The sequence below is a fragment of the Symsagittifera roscoffensis genome, chromosome 6, assembly GCF_963678635.1.
Source record: "Symsagittifera roscoffensis chromosome 6, txSymRosc1.1, whole genome shotgun sequence".
Lineage (NCBI taxonomy): Eukaryota > Metazoa > Xenacoelomorpha > Acoela > Convolutidae > Symsagittifera > Symsagittifera roscoffensis.
This window is the reverse complement of record NC_087067.1, coordinates 37059098-37082563: the sequence shown is the minus strand read 5'-3', so window position 1 is coordinate 37082563 and position 23466 is coordinate 37059098. Positions and strand designations below refer to the sequence as shown.

The 23466-nt window shown below is 46.0% G+C and overlaps 2 protein-coding genes across 2 annotated transcripts in view; both read right to left on the bottom strand.

Moving 5' to 3' along the window:
- LOC134848414 (RNA polymerase II-associated factor 1 homolog) overlaps positions 1 to 12559 on the bottom strand; it is a 201036-nt gene extending 188477 nt beyond the window's left edge. Inside the window, exon 1 of the mRNA XM_063865854.1 lies at positions 12556 to 12559. The gene's annotated coding sequence lies outside the window, so the exon portion shown is untranslated. The remainder of the gene's footprint in view (positions 1 to 12555) is intronic.
- LOC134848411 (TBC1 domain family member 25-like) overlaps positions 1 to 23466 on the bottom strand; it is a 548746-nt gene that overhangs the window by 257922 nt on the left and 267358 nt on the right. The window lies entirely within an intron of this gene.

Sequence of the window (23466 nt, the reverse complement as noted above, 5' to 3'; positions counted from 1 at the left end):
AAAACTTCAGCAGCTCCGCTACCTCGTGGTTCCTGTGAGCGCCTCCAGTTTCTGAGTCTAAGAAGGGGTTGTAGGCTATTCCCATCACTCCTGACACGTATTGGTATTCCCCCTTCTCGCTGGGTCTCGAGTACTGCTCTGACAAGGCCAGGTTACGGTGAACATCATGTTCTTCTTCGAACTTCTTGTTAAAAAACCTCCGCACCTCATCTAGCTTTCTGTGGTTCTCTAGGGATAGTCTGGAACCATCTTCCTTTTCTATTCCAGTACTCTGATACACGTTTAAGATGATCGTTGAGACTCTTTTTTCCACGGTTTTACTTCCGCTTGCCTTTTGGTGGCACGCCAAGATGGTGCTGTCAGACATCATTGACATTATCCATCTCAAGAAACATGTGGCATCCTTCCTCCTAGCCAGGCTCAAGCCTGAATTATTCCTGGCCACGTGTTGCATCAGTGCTTGATACACATCTAGCTTCTTGCTTCCCAACTTCAGCCTGTCATATGAGGTCAATGTCTCCAACTCTATTCCCACCAGACTCCAGGTGAACATCAATTGTCCTGCGGTTCTAACGAAGGGATTCGCCATCAATGGCGGCGCTGATGAGGATGTCCTCATTGCCTCTTCGAAATGATCCTTCAACAAGTTCTGCCAGGACCTCTTCAGCTGATTCGCCAATTCTATCTTGTTAACCTCAGCCTTTTGCTGGGTGGCCCAATTGCGTCGTTTGCGAGCCACTCCACTGTCCAACTTCTTCAAGCAGTCTTCCATTTCCTTCAATGTCTCTAGGGCCACCCACCATGTCCGGGAGGTGTTCCTCGTTTTATTCCTCTCCAGTGGATCACTCGCCATTTGCTTCCCCGTGGCCTGGTGTGCCTTCGAAACCCATTCTTTGCCGACATCCACTTCCCATGTCTGTCCGCTCGTTGAACCTCTCTTCACGTTTATCTTCTGGGGCTTAAAGTCTCCCTCCGATGTCGAACTGGTGGAAGCCTCTATCTCCCTCTCTACTTCGAGTGGTCTTCTGAGCTCCGTGCTGCTCTTGTATGCGGCCGTCTTGCATCGAGCCAAAACCATGGGCGCCGTCTCTCTCAAGTTTCCTTCCGAAACAGCATCCACTGAAGGACTACCCAATCCCTCTACTTCTCTCTTCCTCTTGCGAGTCTTCACATCTCTGCTTGAGGGTGTTGTGGCTATCATCACTGATTCGACCTATCTGTCTACCTCCAACCACTCCAACTCTTGCCTCCCCCTGCTCGAGCCTTAAGGATATTAGTACTTTTAATCATATTACTAGTCCCAACCTTATCCCCTTTTATATCATCAACTATTTTATCTACAGTTTTTTGTTTCAGAGTAGAGCCGTCCTCACATTTCTCTTCTCTAGTCTTCGATCGTGAATTCCTCAGCTCTATCAGCTTGTTCAGCAGCTCTTTTCTCGCCTTCTCATCCAGGCCCGTTCCTATCAGAAGCGGTTCTCCATACTTCACAAATGTGTCCCACAGTTCCTCCTTGAATTTGTCCAGCGTCGTCTCGCTGCCCACTTCTTGATTGAATTCCTTCAAGAACTCCTGCCAAGCATCGTCCTTTAGAGACCCCAGGAACATGTCCCTATTTCCCTCAAAAGTATTCTTTTCCCTTTCCTCCGAGCTCAAGAGTATCATCCCCATATTGGAGGTCTCGCTTGCCAATGGCAACTCCAGATTCTTCCGGGGGGACGGGGTCAGCGGTGGAGTGGCAGTATCTGCCCAATTCTCCTCGCTCAAGTCTTTCAACAGCTCTTGAGTGGTGAGCTCCTCCCCTGATGGTGTCGGTTCAGGCGTATTCCCCACTTCCATGTCCTCACCGGCTTCGCTGATAGTTTCATCCATACTCTCTTCTTCTGACTCATTTCTTCTTCTCTCGAGAATTCTTTTGAACCGGTCCTCCACGGGTCCACTCCTCTTGTCTCCAGGTGTATCCACTGAGAGTGGTGATGGTGTCGCCGGATCCAATCTCTTGTATTCCGTCAGGGCCACGTACAGTTGACCTGCAGCATCCAGTTCTTTTCCCTCCTGTCTCATTTCCACCTGTTCTAAGCCATAGGGTGCCCTATACTTTCTTGTTGCAAATTTCATGTCATCCACCAACGCGACATGCCCCTCCATCATGATCATCCTGCCATCATCCCATATTGGTAGCATATTCTCAAGTCCCTCCTGCTCAAGAGCTCTCAAGACCTTTCGCACCTCATATCCAGGGGGCTGCGAGCCTCTCATCTTTTTTGCTTGCGTCGTCCACGAATTTATTTTCGCCTCGCTAGTGTGGAAGTAAACCGCCGCCGTATAGCCGACGAACAGGGGGTCCCAGCCATCAGTGAAGTACTTCTGCACTTCTTCCGTAGTCATCCTCGCCATTATGGATGGAACTACCAAGGGGCTGTTCATTCCCAAGGTCATCCTCCTAACTATAGGGAACTCAGGCATGGTGGCCGGCAGGATTTCTTTCTCCATTGTGGCCTCCAGCTCCCTCTTAACCAGTGCAAAGCTTTCCTTCCAAGCAGGAATCCTCAAGATCTCTCGTCCGTCTGCCGTCAGTGGGTTCAAGTTCCAGAACTTGGGATACGTTTCGATGGACCCTCTCGCTTGCCTCCCATTCTACATTGCATCTGCCCCCTGAAGTTGTACACTATCAGCTCGGCATCTTTCACTTTTTCCAAAGAGTACCGTATTGCTCATTTGTGCTCTAAGCGCCTCCTGCTGACACCAATTGAGCGCCGTCCCATCCAGTACGCTGACAAGACTCAAGTGCGTCACAGAGTAACGATACGTTGTTACCAGGGGATCTGGGAATGCGTACGTCACTGCTGGACCGTAAATGCAGGTCACCACCTCCTCTAGACCCCGGATTATCCCCATCGGGTCCGATCTCATTGCCAGGCACAGGTCCGTCAACAGAGACATCCCTCCATTCATCTTCTTCCATTCTTCTCTCGATGTTGGATTCTTATCTTCACCCGTCATATGCCGATTCTGCATCATGAGGTATTGCACTAACAACGTCTTCAACTCCGCGGCACACTTGTAGGAGTAGGTTTCGATGCTCGAGTGGACTTTCCCCATAGACAGGGGCTCCCCATATTCCATCAATCGATGAAACGACACCAATTCCCCATGGGTCAAGAGTACTAGTGCCAGATACCCATCAACCCGAAGTGTCTCTACTCCTCGACTAAACATGTACGCTGGGCCCATGTTGAACAAGTATCTGGGGTAGACCAGATATAAAGCCAAGAGCAGGCTGATGGGCATGCCCAGTATCTCCTCCACGAAGGCTCCAAAGATAGTCGCTGTGGTGCCGAATATTCCTGCCATGAATTCTTTCCCCCAGCAAGGACTCAAGAACTTAAGAATCTCATGATCCCTTCTAGTCTTCAGCTCACCCTCGGCGTGCTCTCTCCAGAACCCTCCAATCGTCACTTCATTGGCGGCCGAGACAAATCTAGCCACCGTCATGCCTCTTCCTTCGGCCAGCTCCAGTTGTTTCTCCAGAAAACTCCAGACTTGTTTCACGAGGGGTGGTGCTTCCTCCCTCGTCTTATCCGTGGCGTTCTCCAGCCTTGGTGTCAAAAATGGCCACCAGCCATCCTCTTGCGTCAGGTGATATTTCATCGACTCTAATTGCTTCTCCGTGTCAGCCACATTTTTTCTCTCGTTGCTCGGACCTCTAGACTTGCCGGTGGAACTCGTGATCTTCACCTCCATGCTCCAAAACCACAAGCTGTCCGTCAATTGGCTTATCGCCGGGTGATCGTCCCCGATGACTGGGCTGAACTTAAGTTGTCTGGCAAAGTTCGATATCTCTAGCAAGAGCACCTCGTCCAATACGATCAGGATGTCGGCTAATCCATAAAAGCCCCTCAGTGCATGAGATATGTCCGCCCATGCCGCTGCCAATTCTGACTTGCGGAGCCTCAGGTTCGATGGCTCCAATTCCCGATTGGGGGCTGCCATTAGAATCCGCCATTCGTTTCCCTCTGCTATTAGGATCAAGACCGCGTACACGAATTGTAGGGCGGGTGGCATATTCGCGTATCCAGGGGATGTAGTGAACACCACCTTCGTCTTGGATCCAAATCTCGAGACAACATTCTCTTGCACCTCATTCATCGCCGCGAACAACGTCTGAATGGCCTCCCATATCTTCTTCGATGTCGGTTCACTGCCCTTCAGCTGCTCAAGAAGTCCCGCCGCGTGCAGGTGATCATTCATTCCTGCAAACAATAGCAGCTCAGGCTCACAAGGCATCTCCGACTTTATTGCCACCACTAGAGTTAACATCTGGTTTAGTTCGGCTCCTGGCAAAGAGTATATCAGAGTCTCCGGCCAGAACAACTTAGGAGACGTTCCTTCGAAGTATGATCCCGCCACAATGACTACCCTCGCAGCAGCTGGATCTGCTCTATCATAAACTGCCAAGGTTTTGGCCAGCTGGGTGCTCCCACAGGGCTTCCCGTACCTGGGATCTTCCGCCAATTTCGAGCCTTCGTAAGCGGCATCTGGCAATTCCATTCCCTCCGGATTCAGCAGCTTGTCCACCACCTTCAACTGTGCCGGGGTCGCCAACCTGATCCTGGCGATGCTCGTTCGGTGTTTGGGGGGTTCTGCTATGAGCCCAGGACTCCCCAGCAGCTTGAGAGGTCTGTAGTTGATGGGTCCCATGATCGCTTTTGTGGGAATTCCGGTAAGGTCCGCGGTCTCCATCAGTTTTGTTCTCGAGAAGTGCGCCTCATGAGTTTTCAACCAGTCCACGCAATGATGTCTGTTTAAGTCTTCGTGCGACACTCTTTCAATACCCAGAGTCTCCGCCAATTCCCGCCTGCATTCCAAACCCTCCAGGTCCAGTCCTTTCACCTTCTCAGGATATCTCAAGCGGGCGGTCTCCATAGGCCTCTTTTCCCGCTTGCTCTCTGCCACTACCACTGAGGATATCGCCGAGCCTGGAGGTGTTGATGACGTCACCTCCTCAGACTCCATCGGCGTGGCACTCTGCAATCTGGCCTGGTTGCTCCTCGAGCCGTCTCTAGTGTCGACCCTCGGTCCCAAGCGACCAGACAAGGCCCTTGAGGCAAGGAATGGTGGGTTCGGAGGTGGCCCTAATGTGAATTGGGCTGTCTCTAGCAGATCCGCCTCTAGCGTGTTTATGTGTCCTTGAAAGACATCATTCAGCCACTCTGCTCCCCTCGGTCTATCGAAATGGATTCCATCATTGGAGGTGTCCTCAGGGAATCCCGCTTGCTCCATGCGCTCCGCCACGTCCAACAGTCCGACGGGGAGCACATTCTTCCGGTGGATTTCTCGGATCACCCTGTTCAGGTTCCGCACCTTCTCGTTCATCTCCAAGGCGTGCTGATCAAACATCATGTTGTAAGGGACAGTACATACTGTCAACAGATGGGGTCCATCTGGATCCTCAGCTCCTCAAGAAGGCAGCTCATCTTGTCGTGCAGCCTCGTTATTTTCCTCGCTTCTCCCCTTGATACATCGTTAGTCCCGATCATCAGGGTCACCGTGTACACTTTAGTCATCCCTAGCATCTCAAGCGTCGCCAACATCTGTGGCGTGGCAGCTCCAGCGAAACTCAAGATTCCTGTCTGCCAGTGCGACTGGATCCGGGTCAACACCCGCACCAGGCTGTCCCCTATGATCAGGTGGACCGCACCTTCTGGCACACGGGGTGGCGCAAGATATTCCACCCAGGCTGCATCATGAAAGCAGTCCCTCCTGGCTTTCTGTTCCGCATTCCAATTCAGCCGATTGTGCCTGTGGTACCTCTTCTCTGTGTTTTTCTTATAACTCGAGATCACGACGCTCCTGACCGGTTGTTCCCTCCAAGTTGGGGGAAGCTCCGGCCTTGCCGAACTTTCACGACTTCTCTGTCGCAATTTCTCGCCCAGCTCCTTCAGACGCGATGAGCCGCCGCTCACCTGACTGTCACTCGAGGTCAAGGTTGGGGTATATCCCGGCAGTGCCACATCCATCAGTGGGCGTATGGGTTGCGTCTCTAGGCTACGCAAGGAGGACGTTGCTTCATTAGGTATCCAGACTTCCAATCCCTCACTCATGTGTTCTCGGGCCTCGCGGTCAAGGTTGAACCGTCCTCTTGCCCTGGGGGCTTCATCCACCTCCATGCGTGACTCTGGCCTCGAGCTGGTAACCACTCGCTCCTTCGGCCTGGCTCCCTTCTGTGCGTCAAGTTCGCGTTGTCGTTGTTCTATTCTCTCCAACTCCGACTTCAGTTGTTCACAATTCGCGGCATTCTCCCGCACGCTTAGCTCCTGCTGATGTTCAGCCTTTAGCATCTCAAGCAACCTCAGAGTCTGATCTCGCTCGTTGACCGCCTGGTCCCTTTCCAGCTGAACCTTCTCCCGATCCAGCTTTGCCTGATTCCGATCGAGGTTCGCCTTATTCCTTTCCTTCTGCGTCTTCTCGAGCTCTTTCTTTAGAACACCAAGATCTGGATATGCCTCGGTCGTCTGTTGTGCTCGTGTCATCGATAGCACCTTACTCGAGCTCTGGCCTGTAGATCTTGCTGTTGGCCTAGTTGGTAGTGGGAATTCCCCTGCGCCATATTCGGTATTGTTACTCAGGCCAGGAGTCCTTGCCAAGTCAAAACCCCTTACTCCTCCATCCACATTCCAAGACAACCATCTGGTCTGTTCTTGGTTTGATATTCCCTCGGTGGTGTAGCCGACCATCAAGACAGCCTCCGTCGCAGACTCCCTGCATTCACCCTGGTCTTCCAACTGGAGGATGGCATTCAGCATTACCGCCATTCTCTCGTCTATTTGGGTATAATCCAGGTCCCTCAGGGGTCTGTACAGCTCATCAAGAGTAGGCTTCTTCAGGGCCGCGGGCATGGATTTCCAGAATCTGTCTGCCATTCTTGTGACTTCGGGATGTATTCAAGTATGTATTAACCAGCTCAAGAATTACCTTACCGATTCAAGTATGTATTAACCAGCTCAAGAATTACCTTACCGACTCAAGTATTACCCAACTCAAGAATTCTCTAGAAATGTTCCCTTGCAAATACTTGCTGTAGGTGTCGATTATCGCGAGTTCAATCAAGATTTCTCTTTCTGTCTCTTGCTTGAGTATAGTTGGATTTTCAACTTTGTTTTTCAAACTTGATCTGAAAACAGAAACCACATTAAGACTTAACATGTCATGCTCCTAACCTAGAAACCCCCCTTTTACCAGTATGGTTAAAATCTTATCATTTTCATTCTACTTAAAACAATTCAATTGGAATTTCCTTAAAAGCATGCAGATTCAATTTATGTTTTTAGCACCGTTAATTCTTTTTAAAATTCAATTGTCATGCCAATCACGTCTTAAGATCGCTTTACCTGTGCCGCACCCCAGTACCTAACTCAAGACTCCTCCCTCACGCCCAACTCGAGACCCCGTGTCCCCAACTCAGGCGATGCTCAAGTAGTATTTTTTGTGCAGATACACCATTATCTCAGTTTCCGCAAAGACTACATGTAGGATAGCGTACAATTCCCTCGAGCTCAGTTTGCCCCTGTTTGGGTCATACACCGGCATTGAGACCTCCGTTATTCCTCTTTCAATCATGAAGTCTCGTAGTCTTGTTAGTGCCAACATCACGTGTTCGGGATCAATTGTGTTCCTGTCATTGACCCTCGTCACTAGGAAGCACAGATATTTGCCCGGGACTTGTGCTACTGATGGTGGAAGCGCTGCCATCCCTCCCAGTCCTGGTCTCTGTCTGAACAGAAACTCCACGTTCTGGTACTCTCTTCTGAAGTCAGCTTCCAATCTTGATTTGAAACTCATGTCCGCCGTGATGCAGATCGCGCTAGTCCTGTTTGACAGGATGAAGTCGCTATCCGTTATCATGATGTTTTCCGAGTACTCATTGGGTATTTCAAATTTCGTTTTGAAATTCCGACCTATGGTAGGCTCTGGCTCTTCTTCTTCCAGTTCCAATTTGCTTGTTTCTCTCACTTCCTTGAGCTTCTTTATCATCAAATTTTCGGTGTGGGTAAGTCCTACCCCCACTCCCCGGACAAAAATATTTATCGACGTCCCCGTCGATGTTGTCGGGTCTGAATTGTCCGGAGGAATGTCCAGTGGCCTATCTGTTGCCGTCCATCCGAAAAGAGGGTCCTCTGCCTTCATATAATTTGCGTCGACTTGTTGAATGCTTTGTCCTTCGCGGCTCTCGTCTTTGACATCGCGCATCCACTCTAGTGTCCTCAAGTTCGTGTTCTCCCTCCTCTCTATCTCACTCTGTTCGAGATCCGTCTCCAATTCTGGCGTCGAGTATTCTTCCTGCGGATAGTGTCCACCATCGTCAATGACCTGCCATTCCTCTTCGGCTTCCAGTTCGCCTGCACTCAGTAGTTCCTCGCCCAATTTGTCTGGCTGTATCTTATCGATCAAGAAGTCATCCCCGTACCTGTTGTACCTCATGCCGGTCCGTTTACGATTGCCAGTCCTGGTTCCCGGTGGTATTGGTTGATCTGGCTCCATCCACTTCGGCACCTCATCTTGGTCCGGGTCGTTCCAGTCTTCTTCTACAAATTATCCTGCTTCAGACTCCACTTCTATCTTTTCATTGTCGTCCAAACTCAAGTTCTCATTACCATCATTCTTCTCTCTGGTGCCTTTTTCATTCACTTCACACGCTGGCTCTACCACCAGGTACTCAAGACCCTCCATGTCCTTCGGTATGCACCAATCCTCCGGGGACGGGACGTGAGGCTTCAGATTTTCATAATGTGCCGCTCGCCCAGTACTCAAGCGATAGAACCGTCCTTGTTGATGAACTTCCGTTATCATGAATGGTCCCCTCCACTTCTTGAGTAGTTTCTTTGTTCCCGTGGGCGGTATGACATTTTGGAAGACCCACACGTATTGGCCCACTTCATATGGCTTCGCTTGTAATATTTTTTCGTCATATTTTCTGCGTTGCCTCATTTGCTCTTGCGCCGTGTTCCTCCTGCATAGCTCGTTTAACTCCTGTTGTCTTTTGATCGCTTCTTTCACGTATGCCTGAGGCGACGTCCTTTTCCCTTCGTATTCCGGGTAAAAGAATGTCAGAGGCATTGCTCTCTCCCTACCCGTCAACATCATGAAGGGACTGATGCCCGTCGTTGAGTGCTGTGTACTGTTGTAGGCCCCTACTACCTGTGGCAGGTATTTATCCCAATCCGTCATGTATCTTGAGCAGTACACCCTTAACATGTTGACCAGTGTCCTGTTCTGTCTCTCTACCAACCCGTTGGTCTGTGGATGGTAGGTTGTCGAGTGTGCTTGAGCAATGTGCGATCTCCTCATCAATTCTTTTGTCAAGTCCCCCACAAAAGCTTTGCCGTTGTCCGACTGGAAAGTCATTGGACAACCATACCGCGATATCCAATGCGTTATCAGATGATCACATGTCTCCTCGGCCGAGGCTGTCTGGCACGGAACCGCTTCCGCCAACTTTGTGAAGTGATCTATTATAACCAGTATCTGGTTATATCCCGACTCCGTCATGCAGATTTTTTGATGGTCTATCTGCACCACTTCATTGAATTCTGAGCTCTCGACGGACTTGAGTGGAAACTTCATCTTCCTTGGGTCCTTTACCTGGAGGCATGCCAGGCAGGCATTCACCCATCTCTCGCAAGCTTTTCTCATCCCTGGCCAATCAAACCTGTGAAGTATCCTTTGTTGTACTTTGTCTATCCCCTGGTGCCCCATCTGGTTGTGTGATCTGAAAAGCACCTCCGTTTGATACAACTGTGGTAGTATGATGAGGTTGTGTTTGTGTAATATCTTCTCCTCATCTTTCCTCTTGCATGCTACCACCCCATCAGCTGTGTGATAGAGTAAGTCTTTCTTTTCTTTGTAGAACTGGCTCAAGATCTTATAGCTGTCTTCCTCGAGTTCCCCTTTCTCCTTGACCCCCGACTGGATCCATTTGGAGAGGTTATTTGTCATTTTGTCATTCTTTTGGGCTCTTATTAGGTCTGACAGCCTATATCTTGCCTTGACATGCTCCTTTAGCGCCATGATCTGTCCATTCATCTCACCAGGGTTGTAGATGTCATCACTCAGCTTCACGCATATCATCCTTTTCACGATGTTCATATCATCTTCTGGCACCAGATTCGTTCTGACGTTTGAGTTGCATGATAATTCCCTGAATGGCTTCCTTGAAACCGCAATTTTCTCAAGTTCTTCACCACCTCGTATCTCCTGTACGTCCAGATTGTACGTTCCTGAAGATGGATCCGTCTGTAACTCCCTGTCGTGGTGCCTTGTCTTCTCTTCCGCCAATATCATGCACAGACTGTCTTGGTTTTCGCTGCTCTCATCCGAGTCTTCATCCCATTCTTCACGCTCCCCGGACAATTTTCCCTCTCCGGTTTCTTCTTCCGTGAACATGGAACACTCCCCGGACTCTTGACCTAGTCCCAGGTGTTCAGTATCTTCTTTGAACGTCACTTTCTTTTTCCTAACCTTGGTCTGCTCCAGAATGTTTTCGGGGATTTTGTCAACTAGTGACCGCACGACATCTTTGCTGTCAGTGACGCTTCCTCTTGAGGAGTCGGTATTGTTCACTGTTTCTTTTCTCCGAAGTATAGTGACTTCCGGTTCCTCTTGACCCTTCTCTTGGATCACGGGCTTCTCATCTGATAGTTTCTCGAGCAACCTCATTAAATCATCATCTATCTGTGCAGTTCCTGCTCCTACCTGGTTAAGATCATAGCCTTTTGCCTTGAGCGTCTCCCTCACGATCTTCGACTTTAGTATTATTTCTATTGGAATCCTTTTGCTCTTCTTCAAGATGGTCTTCTCTGGAGTTTCTTTAGGTAATTCAGGATGATCTTCTATCGGTTTGCCTGATTTGTCCAGCCATCTCGTGAGTGGAAGACTGTCGTACGTTTCCTTGTCCATGAAGGAGAAGCCATCTTTGATTTCAGGTCTGTCTGCCTCTCTTTGCTCTTGTCTCTCATAGAACTCCGTCTTCTTACTCAAGCTGTCGGCATTCTGATGTTTATCTCGTGTTCTATGCTCAATTATCATGTTGTATCCGTCCAGGCGAACTATCCACCTCCCAATGTAACTTTGGTCCATTGAGTACGTTTTCAGCCAGCTCAGTGCTCAGTTGTCGACTCGCAACTTGAATGGCTCACTGCCCAGGTATGCCCTGTATTTCTTGACAAAGGTAACCACCGCGAACATCTCTGCTTTCGGTGCTCCGTACTTCATTTCCGTGTCACTCAGGACTTTGCTCCCGTACGCTATTGGTCTCAAGGCTGTCTTCCCATTCCATTCTTGGTCTTGGTGGAGAATCCCAGAAATCGCGACTACCGACGCATCCGTGTCCAGCACGTACATCCCTTTCTCAGTCGGCATACCCAGTACTGGTGCCTCACATAGCTCTTTCTTTATTCTCTGGAATGACTCTTCTGCTGCGTTGTTCCACGTGAACTTCTTGCCTTTGTGTCTCATTAATTGTTGCATCGGGTATACCTTGTCTGCATAGCCCTTGATGAACTCTCTATAATAGTTAGCGAAACCCAGGAAGCTCATCAACTGGTGCTCTGTCTTCGGTGATTTCCAGGTCAGGACTGCTTCCACGGCGTTCGTACCAGGTCTGATGCCGTGCTTGTCTACCATCCTGCCCAAGTATTTTATTGAGTCCTTGAGTATCTCGCACTTTGATGGTTTACACTTTAGCCCCGACCTCTTCATGCATACAAACACTTCGTCAAGTCTCTCAATGTGGTCTTCCAGCGTTGGCGTCGCTATTACCACGTCATCCACGTAGCACATTACCAGGTTGCCATACTTCTTCGTCACGCCTATCAGCGCGTGTGCCATCAACCGCTGAAACGTGGCTGTGGCATTGCAAAGTCCAAACGGCATCCGTTTCCATTGAAACAGACCCAACTCGCAGGCAAACCCTGTCTTGTCCCTGTCCTGCTTCCTTAGTGGTACCTGCCAAAAGGCCGAGCCTACATCAAGAGTCGTAAAAAATTTTGCATCACCTAACTTCGAGAGGCTCTCATCAATCCTAGGTATGGGATAGGCATCCTTCACCGTGACGGAGTTCAGGTATCGAAAATCACAACAAAACCTCAACTGGTCGCCTTTCTTTTTGGCCATCACTACTCCACACGCCCACGGTGACTTGGATGGTTCTATCATGTCATACTCTAGTAACGTCTCGATTTCTTTTCTACACGCGTCCGATTTGTGTGGGGTCATGCGCCTCCTCGCCCCCTCCCTGTGTGGTACCGCGTTTTCCTCAAGTTCTATTTCATGCTCAACGAAATTACAACACCCGATATCCGCCTTATGCCTCGAAAAAAACTTCCTCGTTCCGCTCTAGTACGTCCTTGATGGCTTCGAGCTGTTCATCTTTCAGTTTGCCCCTCAAATGTTCAATCTCCGGCAGAACCGGTTTTTCATTTTGCATTTCATCTAGTGTGGGTCGCTCTGGAAAGTTCGAACAGCTCGACAGCCCATCATCCGTTTCTGACTTAAGTGATTTAATAAGACCTGAAGAATCTTTTATTTTCTGCAATCGTCTCAAGATACAAATTTTGTCCCTATGATTGGGACAATCAACAACTTCATTTTGTTTTGAGTTCTCGATCCTTTCATATCGAGTTCTAACCGGTAAAGCATATCCCAGTTTCCTCCCTCTCTGTATCGTGACCGGTATATCAAGGGTATTCAACAAGACACTGACGCAGAGGCCGCTCTTCGTTATCGAGAAGGATCTTCCTAAAACAGCAGCACTTTGACTATTAGGATTCGGAACTACACACACTTGCTTGTTGTCACTTAGTTCATTGTAATTTTTCATCCTTAAACCTACGATTGCCGCTTCATTCGCTTTTAGCCTCACCCTCCTACTCAAGAATACCGGTGCTTTGTTTTCACTTGCCATTATTAAATTTACCGGTTTGATTGCGTACCTCCTATCCGGGTTCCGTATCCTGAACATTGCGTTATTTAGATCAATCGTTGCGTCGAAATTCCTGATGAAATCTCTGCCCAAAATGAATTGGTCAGATTCATCTAGGTTTTCTACCACGATAAAGCTCATCCACAGGTTACGTTCCCCCAAGTTGAGGGCTATTATCGGCGTCCTGCCCAGCAACCGAAGGGCCCCTTTGTTTGCTGCTGACAGCCGTATTCTCGAGTCTATCAAATCACCTTTGTCAAAGCCCATCCGCTCCCAAGTTTCGATTGGTATTACGCTCAAGACTGCTCCCGTATCAAGTAACCCACGTAGTTGAGTCTTTTTGCCACTTATGTCTAGCACGTGCCCTGTCACATCTGCCTCTGTCCCGATGTGCATCGCATCTTCTTCAAGCATAGCGCAGTGTCCAATCGATCTCACTTTCAACTCTTCTTTGCCTACGTAGATTTGCCCAATTAGGTCTTCGTCACATGTTATCATTGTCTTGGTATAGATGTTTATTCCATCTATATTTAGCATCACCTCGTGTGGACCATAAGCTTCAGTATACCTGTTGTCAACACGTACCGACTTGCTGCCCCCTCTCGTGAGTAGTGCTCTCAGCGCTCTAGAAGTCGTTTGTGGGCTTATACAACTCAAGTAATCTGCGTACACGTCAATATGCATTATTGTCTGGTCGCTCGGTTCGCTCAAGTTTCTGGTTACCTCGTGGCCGCCCACTGTGATTATCGACATTATTCTAGCCCCGATTTTCGATATGCCGAATGGCTTTCCCGTCACCATTTTTACAGTGTTACAATTGCCGGTCTTTTTTGAGCCTGGTACAGCCTCTGGTGTTGGGTTTGATCCGATTAATGCTTCGTTGAAATTCTGTCTTTCGATCTCCAGCTTTAGTCGTTGCTCTATTTCTTTCGCAGCCAGATCCTGTTTCACTTTGGCAATTGCTTCCGTCGCCGCTTTCTCATAGTTTATCTCTAGAGAGTTCCCGGCCGCGGACTCTATCGCACCATTAACATGTGTTACAGCTTTCACTGTTTTCGTCGGCAATTCCGTGCTTGGTGCTCCTAAGTTCCTAGATTCAAACTCGTTTTGTCTATTCCGCTGATTCTGCACTGCCGCTAATGCCAACTTATGTTTGGTGTGACTATGGTCCTTGACCGCTTCCCAGAACAAGGGACAATCCATTCTGAAGTGCCCCTCCTGGTTACAGAAGAAGCATCTTGCGCCTATCTTGATGATTAAGCCACTATAGTACTCGTGTTCCTCCATCTGGCTCATGTCCTCCTCATCTGGGGCATATCCTAGACTCTTCATGCCTTGTTTGTATGTTGTGCAGTCAGCCACGTGGTGATCCGCCGACCCGCAGTTCGCGCATGATCTGCGCTTGTCCATTTCATCTCTAGGCTTGTACCATGACGACCTCTGGGGTTGACTTCCCCCTTGCGTGTTCCTGTTTTCTGAATATCAGTATTTCTTGGGTTTCATCAGCATGTATTCCCTTGATTTCTGTCTCATTTCTTCTGGGGTCGGTGCGCTGTCTTTCGACAATGTGTAGTATGTCGCTAACATTGTTCTTAAGTCATCACTTTTTACCCCATCAATGAACTTCGAGGCAATGCTAAAGTTTCTTCTGTTTGTCGACTCCTCCGGGTCACTCCTTCTTCTCAAGCTCTCGAGGTCATCTAGGAACCAATCAATTGACTCGTCGTCCCTCTGCTTTCTCTTTTCAAATCGCATCATCGCTTGGTGACCCTTCATGCCTGATCCAAATCGATTCAGCAATATTTCGAAGATTTTGTCCGCGGTATCGCGTTCTTCTTCTTTCTTTGCAACCACGCATTTCAATGCCGTGCCTTCCAGGTTGCTGAGTATGGCTGTGCATGCTTGCCTTTCATCATTTAAGTTATCTTGTTCTAGATGTAATCTCATCACTTCCACCCACGTGTCAATGCATCCATCTGAGTCGTCTTTGAATTCTTTTGGCTTTTTGAAAGTTTTTCTTGATTTTCCGTCTCTCCTATCGCTCGAGTTAGTGTTCCTCGTGGCGAAGGCCTCTAGAGTCCTGTTCATCATCTCCCAAGTGCTTGCCCACGTCATGGCATCCGGACCTGCGTTGCTGCTAGCTGTTGAGTCCCCCGGACCACTCGTTGTGTTTGATGTCCCATTTTTCATGATTGTTTTAGCCACCGTTGGTGCAATGCTTACCGCATCCCGGTTTAAAGGCAACGGTGTCGATTGCCGTTTGTTCCTTTGTGGTTCCACAAAGTCCACTCTGGTGCCTTGCGTGCGATCCGCTGCCGGTTTTTCTTGTGAGGTAGAATTTCTCAAGATTGCATCCAACTTCGCCTGTATTGCACACGAACTTTCGGCTTGATTCCTGTTCATTGTGTCCATCCTTTTTTCTAGGCTACCTAATTGGCTGTTGACATCATCATATCGGTTTTTCAACTGTTGCATATCTCTTTTGATGTTCTTATCTCGTTCTTCATTGGTGGCATCTACCTTGTCCGACATCTGCTGGAGTCTCTCGTCTGTCGCCTTTGCCAGGTTAAAATAACTATCCAGATACTCGTGTTTGTTGTATTTCAACTCTTTCCTTATTAAGTCTCTATCTTCCTCACTGTACTTTAGTTTCTTGTCGATCTGGTTTAGTTTTGTCATCAGGTCGCCAAGCTCAAGAGTAGCTGTTTCATGATCAGCAGTTATCTTGTTTTCGGCTGTCGCTCCTGTTCTGACTTGTTCTTCCTTTAGGTCGGCTTCTGTCGCCTTCGCGCTCACTGTCCCAAATGTTCGTGCTCTTTCACTTTTTGATTCTTCGGCCGTATTGTCCTTCGATTTCATTCCGACCATCATCGCCAACTTTTCTGTAAAAGATGTTTTCTTTACTTGAGAGTCGTCTTTCACCGTACCTCGGGTATTGCCTGTTGTGTCTTCCAACGCGTCTATCGGCGAAAACTCCACGGTTTTTGGATTTTGATCTTCCATATGGGGCATCGGTGTGGATTCCGTAGTCTTCTTCTCCACTTCATCTACGCTCTGGTCTGGTGTCTCTAGATCGATTTCAATTGTGGGCTCCACCTGTTTGTCTTTAGCACCTTCTCGCGCCTTGTTCTCGGTACTACTCCTCGTGCTGACCATGCTAACTGAAAAGTTATCTTTCGTTTTGCTTGGGCCCATTGATATCGTTCCGCGCAGCGACGAGTTATATTTCATGTTTGATCCACTTGACCTTTTTTCGAGCACCGGTACCCTACTCCGTCTCATTATTTCTATTTACAATTGCTCTTATTTACAATATTATTATATACACAATTCTATTCTACGAATAAAATCTTTTGTGGAAAAGAATTCTTAAAAGGAAATATACAACGTGATAAAAACCTTTCTTGAAACTTTCTTTATTTGTGGTCCCAACCGTACCGGGTTCCGACTAGTGTTGTTCTGTTTTAAATCTGTCTCAAACACTTATTGTAATTTTACTTCATTTTTTATACCTTCCTAACTTCCAGTTACCGTCCCTACTCTTCTTTGTACCGTCCCAGGTTTTTTTTTCTACTGTCCCAAGACTGTTCGTTACTGTCCCAGTACTTTCCGTCAGTGTCCCAAGACCCTTGTCCCAGGACCACTGTCCCAAGACTGTCCCAAGAGTACTGCCCCAAGGTCAGTGTCCCAAGGCTAGTGTCCCAAGACCACTGTCCCAAGACCACTGTCCCAAGACCACTGTCCCAAGACCACTGTCCCAAGACCACTGTCCCAAGACCACTGTCCCAAGACCACTGTCCCAAGACCACTGTCCCAAGACCACTGTCACAAGACCACTGTCCCAAGACCACTGTCCCAAGACCACTGTCCCAAGAACACTGTCCCAAGACCACTGTCCCAAGACCGCTGTCCCAAGACCACTGTCCCAAGGCTAGTGTCCCAAGACTGCTCTGGTCCAGGACTGCACTGTCCCAAGACTGTTGACAAGTGTCTGAGCGGTGGGACCTCTTTCTTCCTCGTTATGGGGACTTCTTGACTCACTGTACCTTATACCACCACTCAAGCTCTAGTAAAAAATTTCCCAAAAACCCTCTCTTAGTGGCCAAATGCTGACCCCCCTTTTTAGTTACCTCTTTTTCAATGTTCCAAGCAACTTGAAACCAAAACCTGTGCGCAGGTATCTTGTGATCACCTGTTCGTATAAAAGCCAAACACAAATCCTTACCAAAATGCAACAAAAATCTAAGCAAGAAAAAGTAATAAAAACAGAAAGATGAATCCACCTAAAATTCAAAGGTGACAAATGTCTACCTTCTATCGAAAAAATGTCTGGTACCTAATTGCCACGCGTTTCCTTCCCCCCTGCTAGCGATCTTATGGGGTATCACAAAAACTGTCTATGTCCGTTCCCCCCTACCGATCCGATCAGGGTACCTACCTTAACCTAATTCCAATTTTGGATATCCGCTTCCTATGACCAACGCGTGTAAATGACTAATATAACTAAATCAACGATGTCGACTAATTAGTTACTCTAATTTCCCCCCTTTTTACAATTTACAACCGCCAACCTCTAACTTAACCAGCCCCCCTTCTAACCTCCCCCCTTTTTAGCCCCCCTTCTTAAGCCTAAAATTACCTTAAGCGCCGGGTGCTAAACCTCTCAAGAGAAAACCGTAGACCTGTCTCCAGGCCTGCTCAAGTAAAAACGTTCTTCAAAACCGGGGGATTTCGCTTATCCAATTTTACACTTATCTCCTATAATGTAATGTGGATTTTAACGATACCCGTTCTGCCCAACTTGAGAACTCGAGAACTGCCAAATCCTTCTTGACTACTTTCCCACTCGACTGGTCACCTCTTCCAGTCCAGTCTCCTATTGGTTCAGCTCAAGTGCTCCTGAACCACTTTCCCACTCGGCTGGTCACCTCTTTCAGTCAAGTCTCCTATTAGTTCAGCTCAAGTGCTCCTGAACCACTTTCCCACTCGGCTGGTCACCTCTTCCAGTCAAGTCTCCTTGTTGTCCAGCTAAGTTCCAAGCTATCTGAAAACCCTTGACAACGCCCCACACTCGGGCACTTTATTGAGGTTACTGGGTTAAATTGCTAGGTTGATCGAAACGATCGAACTTGTAAAACAGTATGGGTATACTATTTAATTAATATAAAGGTTTGATCCAACTAATCTGGTGTCAAAGTCACTGTCTTTTTTCGTTTTATGGTTTTTGTTCCTTTTTCTATTCTTTTCTGGTTTTTGTTTTGCTTTTTGTCTTTTTGCTCGTGTTTTTGTCCCCCTAGTTGCCCCCTTTTACTCGGTTAGCTAAGCCTTGTTCGGAGAGCGTACCAGGAAGTTTTCTCGAGTTTTCTTAAAAAGCTATCACGGTACAACCGGAAGGTTTGCACGTTCCTGCCGAACCGTACCACCGGTACTCTAGAATGGGCATTCAGCCCGAAGCTGTCTCAAGTGGGTTCGACTCCGTAGTCTTGATGTCGTAAACACCCAGGAGCGCCATAAAAACACTATGTAACATTCGTCTACTGTAGTCACACATGAGGCTTAAGAAAAATAGGCCCTATAACCATTGGCTCAAGAGTCAGGGACACTATCTCTTGTGTTTTTCCACCTCAAATCAGTCGGAGCCAATTCGGTTCGCTTGTGACATGAGACCACGACCCGTTACAGCTTAAAGGCTACTACCAAAATATCCCCCCCACTCTAGAAATAATAACGTCCCCATACTCAGGTCTCTAGATACCCAAAATACATGAACGCCGTTAAAAACCGGGTTGGAACAATCCGTTAAGTTACTTTTTATTAGACAGTGGAACTTTGATCCATTTCAGATGGATCAACCTAAAACTCGCCTTACCTCAACATAACAATCATAAAACACACTCTAGAAATTTAAATTAAGTACTCACATCGTAGCACACTCAAGAAAGGGAAGTACTTCAGTCGGTAATTAACTCGAGAATTAAATAACGTAACTAAATGAGTTTTGATGTTTCAATGACAAGGACAAGTTTTAACTCTATGATGTAGTTTCTCGTGAACCATTGGGACACTCAAGCTGTCCACCTTTCCACCGAAGGTTCACTCTAGTTCAGTTCAAATAGTAATCCAATCGAGTGATAACAATCCAGTTCTCGGGAATACGCCTGTCTCTGTTTCAGATGGGACAGCTCTACTCTCGTTCTATTCCGACAGAAATTGCGAATAGCAACTTTCCCGCGATTGTTGTTCGATCGTTCTGAATTCTCTTTTTCGGTTTTCAGTTATCGCGAGAAAATCGTGCATGACAGGCTCCATTCGAATTTTTGAAAAATTAAATTTCACCCCAAAATTAAGTGCTCTTGCTTTTCTCAAGGTCAAACTTCCAAATATGACCGACTGGCACACTTCATTAATTTATTTGAAATTCCTAACCCTGTACTTGGGTGGTGGCAGGGTACTGTTAGGGGTTGCAAAGCTTGCCTCCAAATATTGTCTCTCATATCCTTGTAGTTTTTGAGATTTGACGTATATTTTCAGATTTCCTACAAACTTTTCTGTAAACATAGATTAAAAAAAATCACAAAATCCGTACCCTGAAACTCATTTATTTGTAGTTTTCGAGATTTGACGTTTTTATTTTATTATTAGAAAATTTGCAGAAAACATAAATTTGAAAAGTTTCACAAAATTAGGAATTCTCAACAATGTCGTTTTGTTTGGGTACTGTGAGGGTACTCTCAGGAGTTGCAACTCGTGCGTCTCAAGGAGACTGCTCAAATGATTTTAGTTGCAAATCTTGCCTCTAATTTTGAAAGATCGAATCCTTTTAGTTTCCGAGATATGACGTTTTTAATGATCTTTCAAAATTTTTCGGGAAACTTAGGTTTGAAAATTTTCAATTTAAAATTCCCAGCCCTATAGTAGGGTGCTCTCAGGTTACTCTCAGTGATGGCAAATCTGGCTTTTAAATTCTCTAGAGGCCCTATAGTTTTTCGAGATATGACGCTGTAATGAATTTTCAAAATTAGAATTTAAAAAAATTATAAAATTTGAAATTACCAATCATGTAATTGGGTGCTGTCAGAATACACTAAAAAGCTGCAGATCTTGTTTCCAATATGTGCGGTTTTTTATGAGTTGTTAAGAGTTTGAAGCGTCGGAAGTGCGTTACACGCTAGTAATTGTGACTTCTATCTTGACCAACTATGAATTTGAATAAGTTCCTTTTTATTTTTCTCAGATGTTTCGGCTTATTGTTTATTGGCACATTCATATCTGATATGCGTTGTTTGAAGAGCGAAAACAGGTTGCTGTGCTTTTTTACGTTTCAGGAGGGGGTTGGGTGGGGTGTAAGTATAACAATTTAATAGTTCAGAAAATTGCCATTCTGCGATTTGTTACTGCAATGTTGTTTTCGGCTCAATGTGCGTCTGCTTAAGTTTTTTGCTGCTTATTGGGCGCTGATCTTGGATGATACTGAATGCTTGTATAGCGTTGGTGATAATGTTTTCCGACGGTCAATTACTGAAATTGAGCATCAGTCGAGACCAACGTCATAAATTTTGTTTTTTTTAGCTTTGTTTTTTTTTATTGCCAAGTTTCCAATTACAAAATAATTGGAAATTAAATTGCCAATAAAAAAGTTTTTCCGGTGTTGAGAAAACTTGTTTGATCTTTGTGATTTTTGGTCTTATTTCGAGCTAATAAGGTGAGCAAGCAGGATGTTTTTGTTGTTTATCTAAAATCATACCGCAAATAATCATTGTACTGACTGGACTGATATATCTTATTGAAGCCCTTTCAGCCCTGATTCGAACAACGTTCAAAATTTTTCTAACAGTTGTTCCAGTGTCGAGAAGAACCAGTTTGAAATTTTTTGAGTTTTAGTCTAATTTCGAGCCAGTAAAGCAAGCGAGCAAGCTTATTATAGAAGCATAATTTCAAAAAAAAATCTGTGTTTTTTTTTGTCATTTTTCGACAAACCGTTGCCCGATTTGTCTTATATGCTTATTATATATTGTCGCATATGCCTAAATTTTATGTTTTCGTCAGATCCTTTTATCATACGACTCACAGAAACCAACACTAGTTTAAAAAAGAACATGAAAATGCTTTTTAGTATTTTTTATGAGTATGGTCGGAACATTCTGTGCTACTTCACAGCAACCTGCTATCCTTGTTTTTGTTGTATATATTGTTTTTCGATTGACTGAAATAAAGTTTGGTGTTCCATCTCTCAAAATGCATATCTTTTTTTAAGCTATGGGTAAGCGAAGAAAAGTCGAACAACTAACTCGACGAAGACAAAAGCTACGACTTTCGCCAAGTTGTTCAGACGCTGAAGAGGAAATTAGTGATACAGAAGTCCACAAAACTGCTGTCGCTCCTGCACCTGTAAAAGATAAGCAAGGTACACTCGCTGCCAAAGATAGTGGAGCTGTTTGTGAGAGCAATGCGGATAATGTCAATGATACTGATGCCACCCTTCAGCAGTTTCTGAATGAAATTGATAATTTGGAGAAGAAAAGCCAAGAATCTGCTTCAATCGCTCCTAATTTTCCAGAAAAGTGCGTTTGGCTGGAAGTCTGGGATGATTTTTACGGACGTAATTATTTCTATAATTCTGAAACAAAGGAGTCAACTTGGATTCGCCCAGAAAATGTTAAAATTAAAACGCACGAAAGAAGTTTCGAGAAGAAGGAAAAGGTTGAAATAGTCACTGATGAAGAAACCAATGGAGACCGCAATGATCTCACGGAAGTTGATACGGAACCCATAAAAGAAACTTCTGAAGCCAACAAGGAAACAGAAACTGAGGATGTTGCAAGTCCATGCCCCTCAGATGAAGATGTTAACATCATCATTAATAATCCTGAACCAAGTAAGATGGGAGCCATCTTCAGCTTGACATCGTATGGAGATATCAGCGATTCCAATGAATCGGATAACGGTGATAGGAATGAGAAAGAAATTGTTTCACAAATGGACGTGGAAACCAATCCTGATTTATCTTCAATTGACATTGATGAAGCTCTGGAATCAGCTGTAGATTTAGAAGTCAAAATGGTCAAAACAGATACAAAGCCTGAACCTTACGACCCGTCTTATTGTACAAATCTGGAAACAAAAATATCAAGTTTTGGAATATCTATGGAAGAAATTAATCCTTTTATAAAGCTACTCGTTGAGTTTGAATTACATCGAAAAAATTTCAACTCAAATATCATATCACAGTTTAGTTATATGGAAGCTTTAAAATCAATCAAAAATCAGCTGGAGTCAGTGGAAAAATCAATTGAGGAGAATGGACTAGAATTGAAATGGGATGATAACAGAAATTGTTATATGTATTTCGACAAAAATTTGAACAGTATTTCTGACATCAATACTCCGTTGCGTTCTCTGCTAACAGGTCTTGGTGTAGAACAAAAAGCCATTAAAACCGATATGAAGCATCTAGGAACGTCAGATTCTATCGAGAACCACGAAAATGAGCCTCAAATCCAGGTTGAAAGTATCCCCCAACCACTCTCGAAGCAAGTTGAGACTGACGTTATGAACGATTATATGCCCCCTCCACTGCCCAAAGAATCACATCCCTCAGCTTCATCCCCACCACCACCACCCCCATTACCAGAGCACTCATTTGTACCAGAAAGTTACTCAGAACATGCGAAACATGTTACGCTTCCAAGCAATGATGAAGTGACAATTGAAAGCGAAGATCCTGTAATTCTGAATCCACAAGTCTGTGACAATGACAGTAATCATTCACTTCCTAACAATTACCCAGATTTACCCCCAGAATTTGAAAGCTTCCACGAAGACATCAATGATCCAGAGAAGCAGTACAAAGCTTACAAAAAACTGAAAAAGTATGCAAAACAGCTATCTAAACAAGGTTACGGCAATAAGCACGATCTCGTTTCGCATTTTGTGAAAAAGTTAAACGAAAGGCACGTGTCTGAATCTCCGAGAAGCTCAATGTATACTGACGAAACTCGTTCTGTAAGTGACGAAGCAGTAGAATCAAGGGAATTTGTTGACACGCCACCTCCTGTTCAAAATGTCTCAACGGAATCCAGTAATCATGAGATGTCTCCTTATAGCAGTGTACATTCAGACTACAGCTCAAAAGACAAGGTTGCATCGCAAGCAGAGATCGAAATTAATGAAACTCCAGTTGAAAAGTTGCCGGGCGTCGGGGAAGTTGTATATTGTTTGCCACCGCAAATGCCGCTGCTTGCTGTGGAAGAACAGCGTCAGCCCGAAGAACTTATCCCGCCAGTTAGCGAAAGTAAATCAATTGGTATTAAAAAGAAAGAAAGTGATCCGCGATCTACAAATACAGAAAAAGAAAAACGGAAAGCAAAAGTGAAAACTAGCTCTGCGCCTGGAAGTGGTTTCACAGGGGCCAAGTTCAAAAGCAAAAGTATGGGCAAGTTGGTTGATAAGTGGACGAAAGTCAAAAAGGAAATCAGCGAAGACCCCGA